Below are 4,279 nucleotides of genomic sequence, written 5' to 3'. Positions count from 1 at the left end.
TTGTCATAGCATGTATAATGAGATGACATGTATACGCTTTTTGTAACTATTGAAAAACCATGTATATTTTCTCAATAATGACAATGGTGTTGTAACTATTACATTTGCAATGCTTAACAATCAAGTGATTTTGCCTATGATGTGTACAATTGTCATTGATTTACTTTTGTCAGTATTGTATCTTTATTCCTTTATTCCGCAAACAATACTTTGGATGATGGAGTTAATGGTTATATTGTCTTGTGGGTGACTACTTTGGGTCTATACCTTGCACTTTCTTTCAACGATGAATCTGGGCTTATCTTGGATTCATTTAGGTTTACTCTATTATTGAAACATTCAATATGGTTGATGGGTGGCAGGGCATTCAATGCCTTGCCACCCAATTTTTTTAACTTTCGGACGTCGCTATAAGCGTCACTATATAAAGCTCTGCAATGTTGCTATGAGCGTTGCTATGGGAAGCCTGCAAAAATTGTCGCTATCTATGTCGCTATATAGCGATGCAAATAGCAACGCAGATAACAATGCATATAACGATGTTCTCGTATCAACGCTATTAGCGACAGTCTTAGCGACGCCGGAGAGTATAAAAACCCAATGTATTTCCGTCGCTAAAAACGTCACAAGTGCACACAACCTCTTGTATTGTGGTAAACAATTTCTTTTGCGGTTATATGAGACTCGAAAATGGCTCTTTAGTCCAATTCCTATGGCAGGCCTTGTGATTTTATTACTTGTTCAACAATGCACAATTTTTTGATTGATTGGGCCGAACAGGAGATACTCGATAAGCACTCAATAAAGAGAGCTCAAAGAAGCCTCTAAAGGCCATGATGGAAATTGAAAAGGCCCTTTTTTTGAGCCAGGGTCCATGCCACAGAGGCATGCGATCACCATGGACGTAGCCAGGTCAACACCTTGAACTAAAGTCATTCTCCTCTTGAATTCTAGCGAGCTCTCACCTCTCAAGATGCGGGTGCAGTAGGTCGACTCTGCCCAATTCTGCAGTGGGTGAGCTGCATCTTGATAGCGATGTTGCACACAAAGAGTTGGTGCACTATTTGAGACAGACAATGGGCTCCAACCTCACACCATCAATAGCTCCCTACAAACCAAGAGCTTCAGCCTTCGTGCCCTTGAAAATCATACCTCTCCATCCCATCTTTAAACAGCCACAAACCTGCAACATCAATCTCCAAACGGCCACGGCCCTGCTTGATTTCTTTTGTAACTTGCTTGGTGAAGTTGTTGCAATAGTCAGGAGCTCACTCATGAGAGATAGTGTTGATCATTTGCCTCTCTCTCTCTCTCTCTCTCTCTCTCTCTCTCTCTCTCTCCCCTGTGTGACTCGAGGCAAGTTTTAATTAACAGGTGTAAACTTTCGGTGGGCTTCTCTGGTATGTGCATCTTGGTTTGCAGATATACTAGATAGCCACTATAGCACTTGAATGTCATGGAAGGCCAAGAGGAGGAGCGAGGGAGTTGAAGAAAAAATAGGACAGAGACGTAATTGCAACAAAGAGAGAGAGAGAGAGAGAGAGAGAGAGAGAGAGAGAGAGAGAGAGAGAGAGAGAGAGAGAGAGAGAGAGAGAGAGAGAGAGAGAGAGAGAGAGAGAGGCTTCAAAGGACTGTAGTATATATATTTAGGTGCAATTTGTATTGGAACTCTCTCTCTCTCTCTGTCTCTATCTATCTATCTATCTATATATATATATATTCTTGTGTGAGGGCTCCACCAGAGGCCCTCTAAAGGTGCCTTTGGAGGGCCGTCAAGTTTCTTATGAGGTGTCCCATAACCTACAGTGAAGTGTGTGGCACCCATTACCTAGTAAAGTGTAGTTTAGTGTTACAATTTTTGATGAGGGGTGCCTCGACCCCCTTCCCCCCCCCGAGATGAAATATTTCACCTTTTGCACCTGCAATAGCAGGTTACTGTAATCAACATGCTTCTTCCTCAAAAATGAGAGCAAGGCCACTTCCTCGAAAAACGAGAGTAGCTCATGTGAGTAGATTCTGGAAATTTGCCATAAAAGTTGTGCAACTTGCAATTCGGCAATCATAAGTAGTGGGAAAGGGTGAACTAAGAGAGTCAAAGCAAGATAAATAAGATGTGCTTGTAAGCTAAAGCTAGAGGCACTCTTTTGACTTTGGAGCGATACTGCTGAGATTTTATTGTATTAAATTCAAAGTTTGCTCCTTGATTCTCTAATCAAACCACCAACATTCCAAAAGGGTGTGGGGACCACTCCTTAGATAAAGAACTCCTAAGTAAAAAAGGGCCCTGCAATTTGAATGCCCTTCAAGGGGTGTATGGGGAATCCCTTTGTGCCCTCTCCATGATTCACCACCTGCAAACGGCTACTATCCTTACTATATTAACTCTCTCTCTCTCTCTCTCTCTCTCTCTCTCTCTCTCTCTCTCTCTCTCTCTCTCTCTCTCTCTCTCACCACCTGCAACGGCTACTATCCTTACTATATTATCTCTCTCTCTCTCTCTCTCTCTCTCTCTCTCTCTCTCTCTCTCTCTCTCTCTCTCTCTCAAACACACACACACACACACACACACACACACACAAACAATGGTTTACATGATTCCTAAAGGTTATACGATCAAAAGATTGCTTCACAAAAGAGTCAGGCGTTGTAGGGAACCTTCTCCTAGGTGAATGCAATGAACATCTTGGGGGTGGATTACTGACTCCATTTTGATCATGGCCCATTCAACTATTGTGATAAGCCTAAACATTTCTAAACAAAGGTGAGAGATTAACATAGCAATGTGTTGTCTAGACTAAGGCCATAGGCAAATCTCACCATTGACAATATTGAAGAGCTTGATGATAATGTAACACATCAAACTCACGTTGGAGCTGCTTATACATGTGAGGGGCAATGAGAAGGAAATATGTGTGTGATACTACACATATGTCAATACAAGCATCAAGTAAGGCACGATGGTAGATAAGTATCATTGCAGCTCCGCAACAAGTGCATTTTTAACCATCCCCTAAAAGTGCATACTACACTCAATTCAACTTGGGCCAATGGGTGTAGATCATAACAATGAATCAAGTGAACAATTCAGAGGCAACCATATAAGCTAACCAACAAAAATCAACAGTTGATGGGGGAAAACAAAAGGGAAAGAGGTAGCACTTTGTATTATTTTTACCAAAACCGCGTGCACAAATAGGTGTAGATACTACCTTCAAGGTGTAGATACCAAATCTTGCTACACTTCATCGACTTGCTGCTTTTCTTTTGCCATGAATCTGCCTACATGCATCTTCACTATCATGCAATATAGACATAAGTTAATCTCAACCATCAACATCCTCATCCATGCACCTTGTGATTGGAACCGCCGTGCGGGTGCAAGAGAGGGAAGGAGATGACACAGTACACGGTTAGTTTGGGTGGAGCATTAGAGAGTATGTATTTCTATCTCCTTATTGACATTCTAACAATGAATAAGATCATGGGTGGGCGGCCATTGCCTTTAGGCGATCACTTGGCCTAAAACCCTTAGAATATCGCACTTGTGATACCAAGGTCTCCCACTAGACGAGATGACCACGCAACTTCCTTACTAGAACTAGAAACTACAACTTACTCGCCTCAGTGGTGGAAGACGAAGTGCAATTTTGGATACATGATCTCCAAGAAACTGTCTCTCCAACGAACAAGAAAACGTAACCAGATGTGGATCGCTCAGTGTCCACACAACCCGCATAATCCGAATCAGTGTATCCAACTATGGATGCATCATTGTTCCTAAAGGGTAAGCACTTGTTAGTTGAGCCTTTGATGTATCTCAAGATGTGCTTCACTCCTTCCCAATGATTTCTGCCTGTATTCTCCTTAAACCTGCTGACCACTCCCACTGCATATGCAATGTCTGGCCGTGTGCTAACCATGGCGAACATGAGACTGCCAAGAATATGACAATTTTTCCATCTTTGCCTTTTCAATGTCCAATTTGGGACAATCATGCTTGCTAAGTTTTTTGTATGCGGCCATTGGGGTACTCAATGCCTTCCCCCCTTGCATATTAAAACGTTGCAAGATCTTATGAATATACTCTTCATGTGAAAGCTCAAGTATACCACGTTTGCGATCTCTCTTGATACGCATATCAAGAAAGTGTTGTGCATCGCCCAAAAATTTCATAGTAAATTGCTTGCTTAGGGCATCCGTAAGAAGTGCAATCTCATCTTTTGCCTTCTTGACTATGAGCATATCATCCACGTACAAAATCAGAATGATGAGGGAACCA

Source organism: Adiantum capillus-veneris, chromosome 12 (assembly GCF_014529385.1).
Source record: "Adiantum capillus-veneris isolate H3 chromosome 12, ASM1452938v2, whole genome shotgun sequence".
NCBI classification, from domain to species: Eukaryota; Viridiplantae; Streptophyta; class Polypodiopsida; order Polypodiales; family Pteridaceae; genus Adiantum; species Adiantum capillus-veneris.
Note: the sequence above shows the minus strand (reverse complement) of the source record.